The sequence below is a fragment of the Sorex araneus genome, chromosome X (genome assembly GCF_027595985.1).
Source record: "Sorex araneus isolate mSorAra2 chromosome X, mSorAra2.pri, whole genome shotgun sequence".
NCBI classification, from domain to species: domain Eukaryota; kingdom Metazoa; phylum Chordata; class Mammalia; order Eulipotyphla; family Soricidae; genus Sorex; species Sorex araneus.
Window position 1 is genome coordinate 193,405,213 of NC_073313.1, and position 23,750 is coordinate 193,428,962.

Consider the following 23,750-nt stretch of genomic DNA (forward strand, 5'->3'; position numbering starts at 1 on the left):
TTTTTAAATTTAAAGAGATCTTAAAGAAAATCTACACCAGTTAGCTTATATGGTCTGTAATATAAATTTGGGGATGGAGGGTTGGATCACCTAGCTACACAAGGGTTACTTCTGGCACTGTGCTCAAGAATTATTTATGGTGTTCAGGGGATTATGTACACAATGCCTGTATTGAAATGGGGTTACCTTTATGTAAGGCAAGTATCTTAAGCCATGTACTAACTCTGTGGCCCTTGAAATATAATTTAAAATAAAGTTGGGTGACTTCCAAAATCATTGAGCTAATTAGCGACACACCAGTCACTAAACTTTAGATATGTTCACGACTATACTTGTGTTCCTTTTGAATTCAGCAACAAATATGCTTAAAGAAATCATGGCAGAACATAATGGCAAAGATAATGGTCTGATAATCAGGAAACCAGTCTATCTTATTACATTGGCTGTTATTAGAATAATGCTAATTTTCCCTCTGGATAATTTCTTCATCAAACTGAAGATTCTACTAATCTATAACAAATTCTTCCACTTTCAAAATGCATTACAAGTCACTGGAATACAAAAAAAAGTATTCACAACTACACTTTGAAGTCAACCATTAAAAAAGCATAAATATTTAAACAATGAGAACCAAAACATTAGCAAAATTTTCACTGCTGTGAAAACAGTAACTGAGGACCAGAGAGATGTACAGAACTTAAGATGCAGTTCTGCCAACCGGGTTCAAAACTCTAGCATCACGTATAGTCCTCCAAGCACTGCCATGGGAAATAACTGAGCACAGAGCCAGGAAAAGCCAGAGAACAGCTGGGTATAACCCAACTCTTCTTTCCTCCCTCCCTAAAAGAAAGAATGATAATTTATTTTAAAGGTAATTGAGCAGTTAGAGAGATAGCAAAGAGGTTAAGGCACTTGCCTTGTATGCTACCAACCCTGTCCCTCATAAGGTCTCACGAGCACAAACAGGAGTTACTACTTTGTTCTGAGAAAAGAGTAAGGCCTGAGCACTACAGGGTTTGGTCCCCTGCACAGGCACATGCACATGCAATGAAAGACTAAAGTGCATGTTTTGAAATATGTATGGCACTCATGCTTGATATCCAGTACTGCGTAGTCATCTTAGTATTGCCATAAATGACCCCAGGCCCCAAGTACTACTGATTGTGACCTTAAAAAAAAGGGATTTGCCTCAGTAATGCATTCAAAGACAGGAGACCTCAATTTCCTCTACATTGTAAAGTCCAAATCAATAAAAGATAGGCATGTCCCAATTGCAGAGAATAATAGACTGAGACAGCTAGAATCAAATCTACTGAAAATCCTGCCATAACTTCTTTTCTCTATATTATCTTCAGAATTTAAAACTGCCAACATTAAATAAGAAGCACAGGGTAAAATAAAATGCATAAAATAATGCATACTGAGAGTAAAATAACATAGAATGTAGCATACATTTTAAAAAATTTGTCAACTGAAGTCTGACACTAATCTATACTCTAGATATGAAACACAAGAAAAATAATGTAACAGTTCAAATAGATCTATACATGATAAACAGAGTAAGTATATCAATCTGAGGTAAAAAACTTATTTTCAAAGATAATGCTTATAAAGTAATTTGCCAGTAGTAGATTTAAAGTGAGGACATTTAGGGTTGTAATTCAACACTGCATTAAACATATAAAAAGAATAAGCCAGATGAATTTAATTCATACAGGCAAAAAGAGAAATAAAAAGGAAGGGTGAAATGGCTTTGAAAAGAAAATAGAGAAAAGACACAAAATAGTATACATTCTGTAAATGATTTGTTCTGATCAAATATAAACATTTTGTTTCAGTCTGCAAGGTTAAGTATGATAACATAGTACCAGTCTGAGAGAAATTAAAATAAGGCAATATGGATCATAATCAAAAGTGATTAACCAATACAAAGTTTACCCAATACAAAATAACAAAAAAGTTAAATATTCATTTAGCAGAAAAAGTGAATAAAAATGTAAAACAGATATTATAATACTTTTAACTGAAGAAAAATAAAGATAATATTGAAAAATCCTTAGATGAGAAGACTGAAGATATGGAGGAAATACAATAAATATTTTCAGCCAAGGTTGCTTAGGACACAAATGGCATAGTTAAGCTGGAATAATTCAGGAGAGGTTAATGTCAAAAGAAACTATAAAAATGAGGGTGAAAGGGAATAAGTAGAGCAATAACAGAAAAATAGTAGAAGAGCTTTTATTGTCCTTATGCCTAGAGATTTGTGGAGAGGATTGAATTGCTATAAACAGAAAAAGGGAAAACTACGGAATACATCATCCAGTGAATACAGGTGTACGAGGTGACTTAATATACACTTAATATACCTTAATATACACTTAATATGCTGGTACACTTAATATACCTCATACAATTAACATGTGTATGAGGGGAAGCAGGAAAATGCTTGGCCCACAAATTTCTCTCTTTCTCTTGTACGCTTGAATACCTCCTCTTAAATAGCAGACATGGGTCTCTCTCTCTCTTTCTCTCTCTCTCTCTCTCTCACACACACACACACACACATTAACCCATATAATCCAAATACATCAGCTCCCAAAGTAGGTTCTTCATCATCATCATCATCATCATCATCATCATCATCATCATCATCATCTTCATCATCCCGTTGATCGTTGAATTTCTCAAGCAGTCTCAGTAATGTCTCCATTTGTCCTAGCCCTGAGATTTTAGAAGCCTCACTTGTCCTTCCCAGCGATGCCGCACTGGAGGCTCTTCCAGGGTCAGGGGAATGAGACCCATCATTGTTACTGGTTTTGGCATATAAATACACCATAGGGAGCTTGTCAGGCTCTCCCATGTGGGCAGGAAACTCTCAGTAACCTGCTGGTTCTCTCAGAGGGAGAACTAGGCTATAAGTTCTGGGAGCTTGCTTTTAAGTCTCTGGATGTTGGCTGTTGATGGGATTACAGGGTGCCGGGGGCAGTCCCTGGGTGTGACTGCCTAGCTACTGGAAAATGGGACATCTGGGTGGAAGAGGCCCAGTCCCGATCCAAACAGGCTTCGAGGTCTCAGCCCCGGGTCCCACAGACCTGGGTTCCTCTGCCGGTACCTTCATGTGTGAGGCTTGTCTGAACGTATGGAGAGGGGCCTTGAGCATGGCTGGGGCTAGCGCTCCGGAGGTCTTCGGCCAAGGGAGCTCTGCTTGGGGCGGGGAGGGAAGATGGAGCCCACCCCCTCCAAGGGGCCCCAGGGAAGACAGCCAGGTACTCGGGCCAGAGACTCAAAGTAGGTTAAGGAGAAAAATAGATTTAGAAGAGCTCATGGAAGCTATAATAATGTTCAGTTAGGTCAAGAGAAATAGCACAAGAGGTAAAGCATTTGTCTTCTATGCCAAAAAAACAAACAAAATAATACCGTTTTACAGGACAAAATTAAGAATCTCAGACTTTGGGCGGGGGGCGGGGGCTATGGAGGCAGGGAGGAACACATCCAGCAATGCTCTGGGAACCATCTTGTGCCAGGAATCAAACCTGGGTTTGCACTTTGAGCCACTTCTCCTTCCTCTCAATCCCTGCCTCTTGACTAGTCTATTCATAATATTTTGTGTGGAAAGGTCTCTCATGGGGGGGCCATGCCATGCTTGGGATTAACTCAGGCCCTTATGCATAACTTATGTGTTCCAAACTTTAGAGACATCCTGGACTCTCCATTCATTTTTGCTTTAATTATTTTGATGATATTGGGTTTTATTTTCCATCTTGGTATTTATTTTCAACATACTCCTTTTAGCGAAGTGGTATTTCTTGCTGTATTTTACATTAAATATATATGTTTTCAATGCAACATAATTCTTGTTTTAAATTAATGGATGTTTAAAGGTTTGTTTTCAGCCACTGTTTTAGGAATCACAAATTGATCTTGCATTTAAAATATTTCAGATGAATATTGACAATTCTATTATAGCAAATTTACACCCACATATTCCTTCCCATCATCCTTGGTAGTATTAGTGTTATTAATAATTATATAACCTGTATGTGCCATAAGACCAACAATAAAGTAGCACTGTAGCACTGTCATCCCGCTGTTCATCTATTTGCTTGAACGGGCACCAGTAACGTCTCCATTGTGAGACTTGTTGTTACTGTTTTTGGCATACTGAATATATCACGGATAGCTTGCCAGGCTCTACTGTGTGGGCATAATAGTTTCGACTGGAACAATAAAGTACTATAACTATTTAAACACTTTCATAGTTTATCTTGTGTGGTGCTGGGGATCATACCTAGGAACTCACACATGAAGCTGCACTATACTGTTTACTCACATCTCAACCCAGGTTTAGGTATGTTGAATTTATAGATCAATGTTCTTACCAAAATTGGAAAGTCTGTTTGGGAGATGACTCAAAGGGCTTGAGTGCATACATTTTGTGTGGAGCCCCTGGTTCTGTTCCCAATACCACATGATTCCTGGAGCACCAGTGGGAGTTAATACTACTACAGAGTGAGGAATAGGCTCTCCTGCGCTGCAAAGTGTGGCATAAATTTTTAAAAATTAAACGAGATTTTCATGAATTATCTTTCAGAGACTCTGGCTACTCCTGCAATCTAGGATGCCTATAATCTCTCTGTCTCTGTCTCACACACACACACACACACGCACACACACATTAGAATACTTCCCTTTTCTATAGCTTCCCTGGTGTTCTCTTTATTTTCCATCAATCTTTATTTCTTTTTTTTTTTGTAGTGCTGAGGATTGAACCCAGGACCTCACACATGAGAGGCATATACTACTACTGACCCACATACTCAGTCGGTATTGGGTAACTTATAATGAGCTTCAATTTTTCAATTGTACTATTCCTACTACTTGGGAAAGTATCTACTAAACATTTCATTTTGTTATCATATTTTTATGTTCTAGAAAATATATTTGGTCCTCTTTTCTCTTTGGTCCTTTTCCTGTATCTTTTATTCCTCTAAAGTCCAGTTTGTTTGTTTTTTTTTACTATTATAACTTTCAGTTAGTTCTTTTCAAGTAAAATTTTAAATATATATCTGATAGTTACTTTGAGGTCATTGTTTTCTAAATCTAACATGTGAATCTAAATAAACTGAGTCCCTTAGTTTGTGTCACTTTCTCATTTCTTTGCATTCTAGTATCTTTGAAAAAACATTTAGCAACACTAGATTCTGCTCAATTTTTCTAAAAGTTTTGTCTATTTTAGTAAGATTACTAAATTTCCACAATAAGATCTATTATTGAATGCAATTCATATTATGTCTCAAACTGGGGAAGAAAACCACTTTTTTAGCATAGTTATCTTTAAGGAAAAAATATGGAAGGTACGGTTTCAAATAACCCCCTCATACATATTTATTTTATTAATATCATCATGGTACACTAGTGAAAATTCAGTGTTATACTGGTACATTATTATTATATAGTCATAGATAATTTATCTATGTTATCAAATATATTTTATAATTTAGGGTCTTAGATATATAGGCTTTCCTAGATTTTGGACTTAATATTTTGGAGGGCCACACGGGCGATGCTCAAGGATAACCCCTGGTTCCACACACAGAAAATATTCTTGGTGCTGTTTCAGGGACCACATGGGATGCTGGGAATGGAACCCAGGTCAGCCATATGCAAGACAAACTCCCTACCGGCTGTACTATTACTCTGGCCCCTGAACTTATTTTTTAATATGAGGTTAAAGAAGTTCATTTTTATTCTTTTGTATGTGACTATTTTACTAAAACTATTTGCTGAAGAGCTTTTACTTCATATCTCCATTGTGTGGTTTTGGATCGCTTGTCATAAATTAAATAAGAATAAATAAGAATAAATGTTTGGGTTTATTTCAGAATTTTAGTTTGATTCCATTATTATGTATGTACTTTTTTTTTTATTTCAATACCATACAATTTTGGACTGGAGCGATAGCACAGCGGGTAGGGCGTTTGCCTTGTACTCGGCCAACCCAAGTTCGATTCCTCCATCCCTCTTGGAGAGCCTGGCAAGCTACCGAGAGTATCCCGCCTGCACGGCGGAGCCTGGCAAGCTCCCCATGGCGTATTCAATATACCAAAAACAGTAACAAGTCTCACAATGGAGATGTTACCAGTGCTCACTCAAGCAAATTGATGAACAACAGGATGACAGTGCTATCATACAATTTTAATCATTGCTGCTTTGTAGTAGTTTTTAACTATGCTTTTTTTGTCCCGTCAGGATTTTTTTTTTTAACTCTTAGGGAGTTTATTCATGACACTACTTAATTTCCTTCTTAAAACACGGATTGTTCCATCAGTCTAACAAAGCCCAGGATTTCTGTCTTCATAATAAAAGATGAAGCTTAGAACTGGATCACTTGGCCCTTTCTCTTTTTATCGCTTCCCAGTTGCAAATGCTTGCATCTCTTAATGGCCAGCAATCTCTTAGATCTGCAGTTGGGCTCAACACATTCAAGTCACAACACAATCTTCTTTGTAGTTTTAGCCTTTTTTCCAGAAAATAGGCTTAGTCTGACCTCCGTAACCACTCTGCTTCCTATCATAACGACGCTTTCCCTGGGCATACAGAGAATCTTTGCCCTCTTGTACTGTGTGACTTTGTGGGGCTGACTTTTGCCACATTTCTTACAAAAAGTCGGATGGTTTTTGGTAAGTTCACCATGCTTGTAGCAGCAGCATCCTCGAGGAAAACGTCCCCTCGGGATTGTTTTAACTATTTGAAGTTTTTATAATTCCATATAAAACTCAGAATATTTTTGTTCTATTGACTTAAAAAATTATTGGGATTTTTTGAATTATATTTAAATTCCTATATTGCTGTCCTTAAAATGTGTATTTGTACTATATTCTTCCAATCCACATACACGGATTTGTTTTATAGTTCCTTTACTCCCATTGTTAAAGTTATTTTTAAGTATTTCTTTTCAATTCAACAGTGAATGAGATTATTCTTAATCTTACATTCTTAATTTTCCCCTCTCATTCATTACTTAGAAATAGAAACACAAGAGACCTTTGTATATTGATTTTGTAACCAGCCATTTCACTGTACTCATTAATAGTTTCTAATAGCTTTTTAATGGAGTCTTTCTGGTTTTCTATATGTATTAGCATATCATCTAAAATAATTATACTCATTTATTTTCCAATATAGATTCCTTTTACTTCTTGTTGTTAATTGCTCTGGGTAAGATCTATAATTTTAAATTAATAGACATGGTATAAGTGAACAATCATGATTTTGATTTTAAAGAAAAATCTTTCAGGGACCAGAGAGATAGTACAGAGGTTAAGGAACTTGTCTTACTTGTGTCTGAACCTTGTTCTACCACCTCATTTGGCCCAAATATCCCTCAAGAAGAAATAAAGGCTTTCAGTTTTTCAGGAATGAGTAAAAGTTTTGGCTGTGACTTAATATCATATGCCCTGTATTATGCAGCGATTTTCCAGATGTCCCCATTATACTGTCTTTATTATACATGGATACTGAATCTTGTTCAATGCCTTTTCATTATGTTTTTGGTTTTCCTTTTTGAGACTGTTATGAATTGATATGTATGTCAAACTCTCCATTCACGCCTGAAATAGACCCCACTTGATCATGACCTATGTTTCTTTAGATATATTAATCTAATACTATATTGAGAATTTCTGTATCTATATTTATCCAAAATATTTTGTGTAATGAATGTCCCTCACTGGTTTGGATTCAGGATAATAAAACATGTATTTGAAACAGTCCTTCTTCAACTCTATGAAAGAGTCTAAGGATAGTAGGCTTAAGTTTTTCCTAAGAGCTTGGGAAAATTCATTAATAATGCCATATGGTTTAGGACTTTTGGATTTTTGGTGAGGCAGGAAAAGACCTAATTTTCATTATTGGTTCCATTTCTGTGCTTAAGAATGGTGAATTCATGCTTAATTCTTCTGTTTTAGTCTCAGTAAATTGTTATTTATCTAAAAAGTCATCATGCCTTCTGGGTTATCAAACACATTACCATACAATTGTTCATAACAGCCTTTTATAATCCTTTCTTCATAAAAATTAAAGATTATACTTGGACTCACTATTTCTATTATTCATTCTGTGACTTTTGATCAGTGTGTAACAACATATAACCACCATTACAGTATTATCCAGAGCAATTTTACCTCTCTAGAAATATTTTATGCTCCATGTATTCATTGCTCTCTTCACATCTCAAATTCTGGGCAATGATATTTTTACCATCTCCATAGTTTTGCTTTTTCCGGAATGCCATTTAGTTGGAATGATACAGTATACAGTCTATCCTGAGAGATATCTTTCACTTAGCATTCGATGAGTTCTAAGTTTCTTCAACAATTTAGTCCCTTCCCTTCTTGTTGTTGCGTTACCAAGGCCCCAACCACTGTATAAGCATATGTGGTGGTAGAGTGCTAGTGTTCACACTCTGCTGTGGCACTAGGAATCACAAATTGTAGAGCTGCCAGGATTTCACTCGGCATGTGAGGCGGTGCTACAGATTGAACTTAAAACCTTATGTATATAAAGCAGGCAGCTCTACCACCTAGCTACACCCAGGCCCCTTCATTCCTATCATTTTGTGACATAACGGCTCATTTCTTTTAAGTAAGGAACAATAACCTGCTATATATGTCTAGCAAAATTTATTCATTACCTCTTCCAAGTTTTGGAAGTATTACATAAACTACTTTAAATATGTGAGGACATATTTTCAAATCACTGCATCACTGTCATCCCATTGTTCGTTGATATACTCGAGCAGGCACCAGTAACGTCTCTATTCCTCTCAGCCCTGGGATTTTAGCAACCTCTCCTTACTCATCCTTCCCAACGATTGGAGGTTCTTTCAGGGTCAGGGGAATTAGACCTATCATTATTGTTTTTGACATATTGAATATGACACGAGTAGCTTGCCAGGTTCTGCCCATGCGGGCGGGATACTCTCAGTAGCTTGCCAGACTCTCCGATAAATATTTATATACGTATATAAATATATAAATACCTATATAAATATTATATGTATAAACATATATATTACTCTCTATGATTTGTTGCCTTTCTGAACTCCATCAAATATGGTGTGGTAATTATGGAAAATGAGTAGGAAGTGTCTTACGGCTGCACAGTCCGGAAAGCGGCCTGGAGCTTGAGCGCGGTTGGGTAGTGGAAGTCAGCTGCCGGGGCTGGGTCCCTTGGGATGGGGAGGGTTTTTTACCCGCCCCCCTCTGTGGTGCCCCAGTGAAAACAGCCTGGCACAGAGTCCAAAAACATGACATTGCCAATTTTTCCACGGCAGACTGGTCTGGGATGAGACTGGTCTGGGAAGCCTCGGAGCGGGGGGAAGATTCCCGTCTGCCTAAAGCCAGAAGCCCACAGCCCCAACCAACATGCTCCACAGATGAACCTCAAACTGCCAAGCCACCAAACTGTTCCAGTTCTACAGCTCCTGGTGGCGCACCACCTCAGAATTTCATAGTCCTATCAGCCCCATCCTGCAAAGCTTTACAGAAGCCTCGGGGGCAGGCCCTGGCACTGAGGGCTAGTCTAGTACCAAGCAACTCAGCACATCCTCAATGGCTTTGGTAAAGTTCTTGTGACAAAGAAAAACTGTATCAAATTGACTCTTGATAATGCAATTTGCTTTTGTGTTGTAACGAACAATATGAAGTCAATTTGTACCTCAAAGGGACAGGCTGGGGAAGAGGGTGGGAAACTGGGGACACTGGTGTAGGGAAAGTCACACTGGTGTTGGAACATTTTCAAATAATTTGGGTAAATATCAAGGAATATTATTAATAGGTCATATGTAAGAATGTATTTAGTTTTGTTAGAAATTTTAAACTATCAAAGTGTAATCAAATTCCTGATTACAAATAGCAGTGAGTGATAATTCCTCTAGCTCTACTGTCAGAACTTGGTGGTGTTGCTGTTTCAGATTTTTTTGTTGTTGTGCAAGTCACTCCTGAAGATTACTGGATGCTGCAGTATGCACAGAAGCAATCAGAGCCACACCAGGTATAGCATAGGGGCGATGCAGCACTAGGGATTTAAACTCGCACATACAAGACCTATCTTCTACCACTACATCTATATCCCAAACCAGTGTTTTAGATTTTGACCATCAATTGTGTAGCAGCATCTTGTTTTAATATTCTATTCTCTAATAATACATGATGTGCGTATAGTTTCATTTGCAATTTGCCCTATATATCTACTAATCTTAGTTAAGTAAGGGTATGTTCAGACCCCTTGCCCAGGTTTTTGTTTTGTTCTGGGGCCACAACCACTGATACTTGAAAGTGACTCTTGTCTCAGTGTACAGTGATCACTCCTTAGTGGTGCTTGGAGGCTCACACCTAGGGGCTGGTGACTTGCAAAACATAACCTGAAGCCCTTTGAGCTATCTCCCCAGCTCTATCCCACTTTTTAAAAAGGATTTTTAATTTACTTATTCAGTGTTAAAACAGTCTATGTATACCATGCAACTAGTACTTAATCAGATGTGGTTTATTAATATTTTATCTCAGTCTGTGATTTACTTTTTGTTATAAGTGTCTTTTTCAGAGCAGATTTTAATTTTAATGATGTATAATGTTAATTCTTTAATACCAAGCTGCACTTTTGTTGTGCTTTTTCTCTTATTTTTCTTTATGTACATTGATTTACAATACTAGCAATATTTTCATTGCATATATTGTTCCACCACCACACCTCCACCAGAGTGACTGCAACCCAATGCCCTAGGGACCTTTCCTCTGCTATCCTGAGGGAGCTCATTTCTGTAGAGCGAATCTCCAGTACTGTTGCCTTTGGTATCCTTTATATCCCATATATGAGAGGACATTTTATATTGGTCCTTCTGACTGATTTCACTCAGCTTGATGCCCTTGAGTTCTATGCATATGGTTACAAATTACATAACTTCACTCTTTTGTAGCTAAGTATTCCACTGTGTATATATACAAAAGTTCCTTTATCTATTCATCTCTCTTTGGGAACTTGGACTTTCCCAGATCTTGACTATTGTAAATAAGGCTGCAATAAACATAGGGGCACAAATGCCTTTCCAAAATTATATTTGGGGGCTCTCAGAGAAGATACCGAGAAGTTTAATGACTGGATTATATGAAAGCTCAATTATTTCTTTTCTTTTCTTTTGTTTTTGGAGAATTGTTCATATTGTTTTCCAAAGAGGTTGAACAACTTAACATATCCAACAACAGCAGATGAAGGTTCTTCTCTTCTGACATCCACGCTGTTCTTTTTCACGTTTGTCAATCTGATAGTTATGAGCTGATATCTCACTGGTATTTTGATTTGTTTTTCCCTAATGATAGTGATGAGGGGCATTTTCCCTTATACATATTGGCCATCTGTATGTTTTCTTTGAGAAAGATTCTGTTCATCTCTTCCTTCTATTTTTGGATTAGATTGCTTTCCTTTTTGTTGCTAAGTTTTACAAGTCCTCTACATATCTTGGACAGTAACCTTTGTTAGAGAGTGGTGGACAAATATTTTTCTCAGTCTGGTAATTTCTTTTTATTCTAATCATCTCTTTTACAGTGCACATCTGTAAGTTCACAGCAAAGTCAACTAGATTTTTTGTTAAATTATCATGTTGGAGTTTTATTGTTTTGAATTTTACTTTGTATAATTTTTTTGTGAAAGTTGTAAGGTCTGTTTAGATTCAAAAATTTTGGAGGGTTGGAGGTGACACCCAGCAGCGCTTAGTGCTAGACCATGCAGTGCAGGGATCAGACCCAGGGCCCCCAGCCGTGATTACAGAATGCAGATTGTGCACTCGAGCCCCTTGAGGCTCACCATGACCCCAATTTTGGCTCCAGACTTAGAGTGTTTTAACACCATTTGTTAAAAACTTCACTTTCTCCATTGAATTGCCTTTGTCTTTTTTCAAATATTAGTCGACCACATTTATGTGGAGCTATTACTGGGTTTTCTATTCTATTTACCAATATGTCTATTTTTCATTAATGCATCTTTATCATAAATTTACATGAAATATTAAACTTTATCATAGATTTACATTAAATGTTATACTTTATCATACATTTGCATTAAATATTAAAGTTAGAAAGTTTTAGTTCTCTGACTTGTAATTTTAAACACTCTTACTCTGGGCCTTTTGTTTTCTATGTAAGTTTGAGAATCACTTGGTAAATATTTACAAAAATAACTGGCCAGTATTTTGAGAGAGACTACATTGAGCCTATAGATCTATAAAGAACTGGCATTATAACATATTGAGTATTCATATAAACATAATACAATATATTTCAATTTATTTATTTTATTTCCATAAGAATGTAATCATTTTCCTCAGAGAGATCTTATATTTTGTTGTATTTTGTGGGTTTTGGTGATAGTGGAATTTTAACTTCATATTCTGGTATTCATTGTTTATTACAAGAAGGTATTTGGTTTTTTTATTCTGTGACCTTGCTATATTTGATTATCAGTTTCAGTTTTTTGTTGATTCTTTGGATCTGAGAATAATTTTATTTGTTTTTTTTTTCTTTTTGGGTCACACCCGAATGCTCAGGAGTTACTCCTGGCTTTGCACTTAGAAATCACTCCTGGTGGTGCTCAGGGAACCATATGGGATGCTGGGAATCGAACCCAGGTTGGCCGCATGTAAGGCAAATGCCTTAACCGCTGTGCTATCATTCCATACCGGTTTTATTTGTTCTTTCCAATTTGTATATATGAAACTTTTTCTCATCTTAGTTCACTAGGTAGAGATCCCAGTATGATATAATGAGTACAGACACTTGCCCTGTTCCTGATCTCTGTAGAAAAATTTAGCTTCTAAGGAGGGTGTCAGTTTTATTTTTAACATTATTATTATTATCATCATCATCATTATTATTATCTGAGTGTGTGTAAAGGGCGGCTACACCTGTGGACCATGCAGTGCCTGGAACTAAACCCAAAGTTCTTGCATGCATGCAGAACTTGTTAAACTATGTATACAGTTTATACATAGTTTATTAAAATAACTTAATGTTATTTTTATCATGTTCCAATCTATTCTCAGTTTGATGGGGGAATGGATTATCTCAAATTCCTTTTTTATCTAATTAATATGTTTAGATGATATTTCTTCTTTAGCTTGTTGACATAATGGAATACATCAGTTGATTTTTGAATGCTGATCCAACCTTACAAACATGGAATAAATTCTACATATTTGTGATGTATAACCATTTAAATACATTTTTTACTCAGCATGCTAATAATTTGTTGAGATTTTTTTACAGCGCTGAGAGATAACGATTTGCAATTTTCCTTCCATGCAATTTACTGGTTTAGGCATTAGGGTAATGTTGGCCTCATAGAATGATATATCATCTCTGCTTCTATTTTCCGTTAAGAGATGGTAGTGAATTGGTGCGATTTCTTTTGTAAATATCTACTCTCAATGCTTACTTCTTTAGGTGTAATTGTATCCCCCCCCTTTTGATGCTGTTGCAATATTGGCAGCTGCACACACATTTAGTTCTGGTGCTTGCAGGGGTCACATATAAAATTCTGGTTCTTGGAGCTGGAGAGATAGCACAGCGGGTAGGGCGTTTGCCTTGCACACGGCCGACCCGGGTTCAAATCCCAGCATCCCATATGGTCCCCTGAGAACGGCCAGGGGTAATTCCTGAGTGCAGAGCCAGGAGTAACCCCTGTGCATCGCCAGGTGTGACCCAAAAAGCAAAAAAAAAAAAAAAAAAAAAATTCTGGTTCTTACACATTTGACCAAGATGTCCACCAGGGGTATAACTCTTTTAGTTGCAGCCTTCAACGAGGGGATTAATTGAGGGGATTAAACAAACATATCTGGCAATGGTATGTATGGAAGTTGCTCTGGCCATGGAGATCACAAGCAGAGATTTCTGAGTTCCAAAAAATAAAGAGTGGAGTTGCCAGGACACTCTGTACGTGTTGGTGGCACTAGAGATTCAACTCAAGGTTTTACACTTGTAAGTCAGGTGCTTTATTTAATCACTAAAGAATCTCCAGTCCCCCTTCTGTTGTTTATACTTCCTATTATTAGTTTACAGTCTAGTTTCCTACAAGTTCTCACTTTTCATATAAAGTGATGCTTGAGATTGTGTTCAAAATCTTTGCCTTAAATAAGGGTAGAACCTTATTAAGGAAAAATTGTAGTGCCCTCCCAAACTTGTTTCATTCCTGTGGCACCCCTGTCCTACTTGTTAAACTCATAATCTCCTTCTATAATCCTCGACTCATACTATTTGCACCTGTGGCTCCCTTGAAATATCCTCGGAGCATCAGGGAACATATGGTCCCTGACTGAAAAACCGAGTAAGAGAACAAATTCAAAGTTCAAGCAAGTTCTCTAGTTTCTTTTGCTCTTTCCATAGATTTTTAAGGTTTCGTGCATATGATAGAGCCCCTGATTGTTAAAGATGTGTATGGTGCTTACCTGATTCCCTATATACTTGTATCATTCTCAGTAACACTAATCCAATTTTGGCCCTGATCTACTCAAATAATCAGGAACTTCAATTTCTGGTCAGCAAAATAGAGGTGCCTCCATATTATTTCCAACAAAATATATTGGTTACCAAAGATATAAATAAGCTTTCATTCCTCATATCTAATATCTACCCTAACATCCAATGTCCTAGTTTAGTATTTGTACTCACTGGGCACTGAAATAGCTCCATAGAGAAAAAAAAAGCACAGATCTGGGTTGGAGGAATAGTACAGCAAGTAAGAAATTTGCCATGCATGCACCAACACAGGTTTCAGCACCCCACTTAGCCCCTTGAGCTCTGCCAGGTGTAATCCTTGAGCAAAGAGCCAGGAATAAGACCTGGGCACCAACACACACATACACACACACACAGAAAAACCTCACAGATTATCACTATTATTACCTAAAACTGTGTTAGTTTTTAAGGAATAAAGATTTCTCATTGTTTTGGTTGATGATGTCCAGTGTCTTGAACTGAATTTTCACTAATTTTTTCTACCTAAAATTCAGTGATAGGACTGAGGAGATAATATAGAGAATAAGGCAGGTGTCTTATTCTTTATATTGATCCTTGTTCTATGTTTCCAGGGCACCATCAAAAGTGACGTGAAAAACTAGTGGGTGTGACCCAAATGCCCACCACCACCAAATACCAGCAATATTAAAATATAATTGACATATAAATTACATTTATATTATTCACACCATAGTCATCTGATACTCATATATTGAGAAATTATCCAGCCCTACCTATAGAATTAATGCATTCATCCCCTTACATATTTAGAGAAGAACGACTGTAATTTTTCTTCCCATTATTTTATGGAGAACTGCCAAACACATCCAACCACTGAAACTGAAAGTTGCCTATTTACTAGATTAAAATAGTAATTTACTAGATTAAAATAGATTAAAATTTTGTTATTAAAAAATAAACAATTTAAAAAAAATAAATAAACAAAACATAGGTAAGTGACTTCAATAGTTTTAAGTTTATAGTTCAATGGCATTAAGCATAATATCTTTACAATTATGCTACGTTTTAGTTGCATATATTTTCAGCAGCCAACGTGAACTCTGCAAGAAGTAACTCATTATTCCCTTCTCCCACCAGTAACTCTACTTTGTTTCTAAAAATGTGTCTATTCTTAGAGCACAGAGATAGTACAGGATTAATTTGTTTGCATACAGGTGACCCTGGTTTCCTTCCACACAATGGCTGTGATACTGGGCATTGCCAGGAGTAATCCCTAAGCACAAAGCCAAGAGGAAGCCCCCAAACACAACCAGATATGCCTCCTGTCAAAATACTTTACAAATAGATTATACATTACTTTCCCATTATATTATTATTATTGTTTTTGTTGTTGTTGTTGTTGTTTCTGGGTCATCCCCAGCATTGCTGAGAGCTTAGTCAGGGCTCTGAGTTTAGGGATTACTCCTGGCAGGCCTCAGCAGATCATAAGGGATGCCAGGGATTGAACCCATGTAAGCTGCCGACCCACTGCCCTACCAATACCTTTTCATCTCCAACATGAATTTAAATAAATAAATTTCCCATACTCTAATATCTGTTATAACATTATTATAAGAGTTGAACTGGCAAATAATAAACTTATCTCAAGTGTGTTATCTGATAAGTTTTAACATGATTACACCTGATGCTATCACCAGAGTCAAAACAGTGAATCACCCCAACATAGTTTTCATCACCCCTACAAAGTTTTCTCTTCCTCTGCAATGTATATACTTATTTGCTTTGGGGCCACATCCAGCAATGATAGAAAGCAATGCCAGCTATCCCAGTTGCTCAAGGGTTGCTCCTAGCAATGCTGTGGTGCCCGAGCCTCCCTCATGCAAAGCACTCGGACTTTTGAGCTCTCTCTCCAGAACTTCTAGTTTTTAAATAATTTCTCCCCCATCCTGTTTCTATCCCTGACCTCAGACAACCATATATTAGTTACAATTATATATTTGTAAGTTTGGAGGGATTTTTATTTGGGGGGGATGCACATCCACCTATGCTCAGGGTTTACTTCTGACTCTGTGCTCAGGGATTGATTGCACCTGGTGAATTTGGAAGACTGCAGAGGGTCCAACGGATCAAACCTGGGTCAGCCTTGTACAAGCCAAGTACCCTACCTGCTATACTGTTTTTCTGACCCCTAAAGAGTTTTGCAGAAATTATATAGATTATATTCCTTTTCTCACCAAAAACAAATTCCTTCATTCAGAAGCATTGTTTCGCACTTCATTCAAAATAATTATTTTGAATAATTACTTTAAAGAAAATGTTTTATTAAAAATCAAAGTAGGGGCTGGAGCGATAGTACAGCAGGTAGGACGTTTGCCTTGCACGCGGTCGACCCGGGTTCAATTCCCAGCACACCATATAGTTCCCTGAGCACCGCCAGGAGTGATTCCTGAGTGCAGAGCCAGGAGTCAGCCCTGAGCATCGCCAGATGTGACCCCCTCCAAAAAAAAAAAAGCCAAAAAGAAAAGTATTTTTTGTTAATATTTCATCCATATGTATTATTGTTAAAATTATGAATATATTAAAACTTGCTTATCCATTAAGTTGGTGATGTTTTTAGATATTTCCAATGATATTACAAATAAAGTTGCTATAAACATTCCAGAATAATAGTTTATGTGGACATTCGCTCTTTTCTCTTGGGAAATTCCGAGAGATTAAAAAGGCTGAAAAATATGGTAAGCATATGTCTGACTTTCCAAGAAACTTTTAAACTATCTTCCAAAGTGGTGTCACAATTTTACATTCTTAACAGGAGTGAATGACAGTCTATTTCCTTCACAATCATGATATTTTTTCTTTTTGGGTCACACCCAGTGATGCTCAAAGGTAAGTTACTCCTGGCTCTGGACTCAGGAATCACTCATGGTGGTGCTCTGAAGACCATATGGGATACTGGGGATAGAACCGTGGCCAGCCATATGCAAAGCAAGCACTCTATCCACTGTACTATCACTCAGGGTCCACGGTTTTTAATTTTATTCACTCATTAGTGTGCAGAGATATGTTTATTAGTTGGAACTTCATTATTTTATTAAATGTTTTTGATGTTTACTTTTGATTTTGAGTCACATCACAAGCTACTTCTGGCTCTGTGTTCTCAGGAGTGCCCCATAATGGTGCTTAGGAGACTATATGCAGAGCTGGGATCAAACTGAGATCAGCAGGATACCAGACAAGCACCTTAACCTCTGTACTATCTTTCCAGCTCTGTTCTTTTAAAATTATAGCTTAGATAATACAGTTACAATAGTGTTAATGTTAATGGTTTTGATGTAAAAAATAAGGGCATAATTCACTGAAAGTTAGTAAATTCCTAATATTAAGCAATAACAACTATATTATCTAATTGTAAAACATTTCATCACACCAAAATGAAATCCACTGCTGAGTTATTTCCCATTATTACCTTCTCCTTTCCCCCTCGGAGAGCCCGACAAGCTACCGAGAGTATCCCGCCGTACAGCAGAGCCTGGCAATCTACCCGTGGCGTATTTCAAATGCCAAAAACAGTAACAATAAGTCTCACAATGGAAATGTTACTGGTGCCCGTTCGAGCAAATCGATGAGCAACAGGATGATAGTGACAGTGACCTCCTAACCACTAACAACCACCAATCTGCTATCTTCAAGTTATACCCATACTTGATATTACATATTAAAAGAATTTACAATCTATGGCTTTTAAAAATCTTTGGCTTTTTTCAATTATCATCATATTATTGAAGTTCCTTGGCATTGTGGCATATACCAATTTTCTGTAGATGAGTATCACATCGTATAATACAATTTGCTTATCCACTGATCAGCTGCTGGACACTTATGTACAAGCATTTACTTAAATATGTTTTTAGTTTTTTAAAAGGATTAATATCTAGGAATGGGATTTGTGGGTCATGTGGTAATTGGATGTTTAAATTTTCATGAATTAAAAAAGTTGATGAGGTATTTTATATTTCTAGCAACAGCATACACTTAAGAGGTTCCAATTTCTCCACATTATTTTTTTTAGTTTGCTCTTCTGTTGGGAGATGAGGGGAGTATGGGCAACATCTAGCAGTGCTCAGGTGCTATTCCTGGCTTTGTGCTCAGATGTCAACCCTGGCAGTACTGAGAGGAATTTAACTTGGGTTCACCATATTCAAGGTATGGTTCTTACCTCCTGTATTTTCTCCCTCACCTTCCCAAGTTTTCCATATTCTCAGCTACAATCATTGTATTTTTTTGTTAGCTTGGCTTTGGCTTGTTTTAGGATCACAACCCATGTGCACAGAATTATTTGAGGGTCAGTACACAGAAGTGGCTCTCTTCAATGCTCATGGCACCATGCAGTTTCAGGGATCAAACCTGGCTATCCTGCATGCCTAAAAGATTTGCTTAATCCATTGAGCTATCAACCTGTATCTTCACCAATTTTTTTTGTTGTTTTGTCACTGTCACTGTTACTGTCATCCCCTTGCTCATTGATTTGTTCGAGCGGGCACCAGTAACATCTCTCATTGAGAGACTTATTGTTGCTGTTTTTGGCATATCCAATATGCACGGGTAGCTTGCCAGGCTCTGCCGAGGGGGCTCGATACTCTCGGTAGCTTGCCAGGCTCTCCAAGAGGGGTGGAGGAATCAAACTTGGGTCAGCCACGTGAAAGGCGAAAGCCCAATTTGTATTTTTTGTAGTTTGTAGTTTGTATTTTTTACATTTTGTATTTTCTCAGTACACTTGATAGTACTGACAGGTTACTCCTGGCTCTGTACTCAGGAGTCACTCCCAATAGGCTCAGAGGATGGGATGCTGGAGATCAAACTTGGGTCTGCGGCTTGTAAGGCAACTACCTTACCTGCTGTACAATCTTTCCAGTCTCAATATTCTTTCTTAATGGCTAATCCAGTGAATGGGACGTAGTATTTCTCTCTAGTTCAGAGTTCTGATTACCATTTCCTTTCTGAAGCATAATGACATTAAGCATCTTCTCGTGTATTTAGTCATCTATATACTTTCCTTAGGAAAATGACTATTCAGACTCCTTGCCTGTTTTTCAGGGGTGTTTTCTGTCTTATTACAAACAAAAGATTTAACAGGTCTTTTTATATTCAACATACACTTGATAATTTACTTTGAAGCAAAAAAGTTTTTAATATTAATGAAGTCCAATTTGTTTTATCTCTTATTGCTGTCAAAAAATTGCCAAACCATTTTCCAAAGCGGCTGTACCATTTAGTATGTGACCAGCTGTATTTGACAGCTCTGTTACAACTCCTAACCAAAATCTAGCATTGGCATCTCTAACAATATTAATGAGTGAGAAAGAAATGTCAGTTTTATTTGTATTTGCATTTCTCTACTGACAATTTGAGCTAACTTTCATTTGCTTGTTTATCAATTCAGATATCTATTTTGTGATGCACCTATGCAAAAGTACTTGCCCACTTTAAAATTGGATCATCTGCTTTTTCTTAATGGGTTGTAAAGTTCTTTCTATATGTTGAATTCCAATATATTAAAATATTAAAATATTTATGCAAACACATTTTCTCATACATGTGCTTTTTTTAACTTTAAGGGGATTTTCTAAGACCAATATTTGTAAGTTTGATTTTAAAATCCCAGTTTGTTTTTTCAGTTTAAGCTCCATGTGTTGTTGTTAAGAGAATACAGAACTTCACACACAGAAAGACTGCATTCCATATTGAGCAACATTCTTGTCCTCTTGTCCATTCTTTACAAAAAAAAATAATTTTCATACCCCAAGATAGCAAATACATTTCTAGCCCAAAATTTATAGATTAGATTAACATTTTCAGCTATGGTATATTTAGAGGATTATTTTTTCATTCTGAGGTGGAACATAGTAACATTTCTCATATGGATTGTGATTCACAGATAAAAATTAGTTAATTAAGTCTGTATGCATTTAATACTCAATTTAGTTTCATTTATCACTTTGCCAACACCAAATGGTCTATTATAGCAACTTTAAGTATTAAAAACATTTAAGGCAAGAGCTCCAATTTACTATTTTAAAAATTACTTTGCCTTACTCTAGGGTTTGTTTTTCATTTCCATATAAATCTTGTGATAAGCTTCTTATCCTACTAAAGCAATTTAATGTGGTTTTGATTGTGATTGTATTGAGCATTTATATTAATCAATTTAATTAAAAATACATTTGCACTCTTTAACATTCTAATACATAAATATTACATATTTTATTAATGCTTAATCTTATTACAATTTTATTTAACTAAAACATTTTGGTCATTTAAAAGGTTATCATAGCTTTAACTTTCATGGTTCTGATTATCCATGTTAATGCACCTTCACCACCACCCAAGTGTCTGAGGCTTTCCCATCATTGCTTCTATGCTACCCTTAATCCAACCCTCCCTGCCATCTCTTCCCACTGCTTAATAATGTTTTGCATTCAAAAGCAACAGTTTTGTCCTCATTATAGTATATGCCCTTACTATATTTCTCTATATACCACAGATGAGTTAGATCACACAGTATTTATTGCTTTCCTTCCAACTGATTTCACTCAACATGAATTTCTTCAGTTTCATTCAATTTGCAGCAAATTGCAAGATTTCACACTTTCTTCTAGCTGCATAGTATACATAGTATTCCACTGTATGTATGTACCACAACTTCTTCATTGATTCACCTGTCTTTGAACATTTGAATTGTTTCCATATTCTGGCAATTATTGTACTTAGTGCTTCAATGAACATAGGCAAGAAAAGATATTCTAAAATTAATGTCTGTGTTCTTGGAATAGAAATATTTCAATACTCACAAAGCTTACTTATGACAACAAACCAACAACAAAAAAAAAAAACCCTCAATAGTCCACCAACAAATGGTGCAATGAAATAAAAATGACATTTCTCTTAAAAGGACATATATACTAAGCATATTAAAAATGTTCATCATTACTTCTTATCAGGGAAATGTAAACCTAAATGACAATGAGATATTATCTCATACCAGGAGACTGGCACATATCCAAGTGTGTAAACCAGTGTTGGCAGGGATGTGGTGAAAAGGAATCTTTTTTCACAGTTGTTGAGAATGTCATCTGGTCCAACCTCTGTGACAAACAATACGAAGACTTTTAAAACTAGGAAAAAACTTCTTTATGACTCTAAGATCCCATTTCTTAGCATCTAGCCAAAGAACACAAAAACATTAATTTGAAAATATGTTGCATATCTAAGTTCACTGAAGCACCCATTTTGTGATCTTCAACATAATCAAACCATTCATCAATTTACTTATTTTATTTTGTCTCCCAAGTAGTCCTCAGAGAGGCCTGGGGGCTACTCATGTTGATAAATCAATCAAACTCTTCTGACAGGCTGCATCAATGCTCAGGCCAGGTGATACATTACTGCTTAATCCTGACAATGCTGGGGGATCACCAAGGCCACCCCTTTGGTGTTTGGGGAAATTAAACCAAACTCGGGGTCTTCAAATTCAAGGCATGTGCTCCAGTCCTTTAAGCTATTTCCCAAGATCCCATTCATTTAATTTAATGACTTTAAACAGTATTTAAAAAAAAGTTTAAAAAATGTTTAAGGTATTTAATACAACAATAAAAATAAGTGATTCATCTTTCCATGACTCAGAATTTGAGAATGAAATAGTATTTCACAACAAAGTAGAATGATAACTGAAAGTTAGCAAAAGGCTCTAATCATATTATCAATCAGAATATTCATATCTTCCAAAATTTTTATCATGAATGTGATTGTCAACTGTTTTTATCAATTGCCTTTTAATTCATTTTGAAATATTTTTTTTCACTTTAAATGTTTTAGTAAAGTTAACAGAAATAAGACTTTAAAATATTTTACCCAGCATCATTCCTTGATAAAATGCTCTTCTGCCCATGCTATATAATCCTTTCTGTATTGTTTAATTTAGTAACCTTATATTTTAAAATGTTCATGTTTGGGGGCTGGAGCAATAGCACAGCGGGTAGGGCGTTTGCCTTGCACGCAGCCAACCCAGGTTCGAATCCCAGCATCCCATATGGTCCCTCGAGCACCGCCAGGAGTAATTCCTGAGTGCATGAGCCAGGAGTAACCCCTGTGCATCGCCGAGTGTGACCCAAAAAAAAAATGTTCATGTTTATGTGTATGAGCAATATGTGTAACCATTTTTTTATTAAAGTGGTACTCAATTCATAAATTGTACTGGACATTTGGCATTAAACCAGATTCTCAACCTTTTTCTGACCCTGGTCTCTTCCAAACTAGTTTCCTTCCTATGCCCACCCCGTCCTATTGGTTGGTCTCCTAATCTCAGATCCATTAACATGATTTCCACCTGTGGTCCCTGTTTGAAAAACACTGTACTATTTATTGTTTGAAAAGATGGTAAACTAGCATTCATATTTGAGACATTTGGCATACATTTTAATGTTTTTAAAAATCAATCTTACTTAAATTGTAGGATTTGATATTAATGTCATCTAGTTCTTACTAAACTTTAATGGCCACAGATATACTGATGGACTGGAGCAATAGCACATCGGGTAGGGCATTTGCCTTGCACGCAGCCAACCTGGGTTCAATTCCTCCATCCCTCTCTGAGAGCCTAGCAAACTACGGAGAGTATCCCGCCCACACGGCAGAGCCTGGCAAGTTACCTGTGTCGTATTTGATATGCCAAAAACAATCACATGTCTAATAATGGAGACGTTACTGGTGCTAGCTCGAGCAAATCGATGAACAACAGGACAACAGTGCTACAGTGCTACAGATATACTGATGATTTCCCTTCCTCCCTCTCTCACTCCCTTCCCCCTTCCTCCCTTCCTTCCTTTTTGAGGGGCAGGGGAGAAAGGGCATGGAGGTCTCCGAACAGTGCCAGGAGTCCCAGGAGGCCCTTACCACTGTTCAGCAGTTGAATGCGAGGGTCGGAGGATGCAGTGCTGCTCAGGCACTGCTGCTTGGTACTTGATTACACAGGAAACACAGAGGTGATTGGAGGCTTTTAAAGCAGCAATTGATGGTGCTAAGGGAGTCCTGGGGTCCAGTATATGCAAGATATGAGTCTTAATCCTTATATTATCTCCTGGGTCCCAATTTTTACTCCCATTCTTTATTTTCTAGATACGGAATTGGCAATTGTTTCTTTTAAAATAATCAGTTTTTTGTGTTTTTTTT

The 23,750-nt window shown here is 36.8% G+C and overlaps 1 protein-coding gene and 1 pseudogene across 18 annotated transcripts in view; both read right to left on the reverse strand.

The window, feature by feature from the left end:
• The window catches only part of BAZ2B (bromodomain adjacent to zinc finger domain 2B), a 356,824-nt gene that overhangs the window by 278,328 nt on the left and 54,746 nt on the right, over positions 1–23,750 (reverse strand). The gene's annotated exons all lie outside the window — the stretch shown is intronic.
• On the reverse strand, positions 6,374–6,693 carry LOC129399679 (60S ribosomal protein L36a-like; annotated as a pseudogene).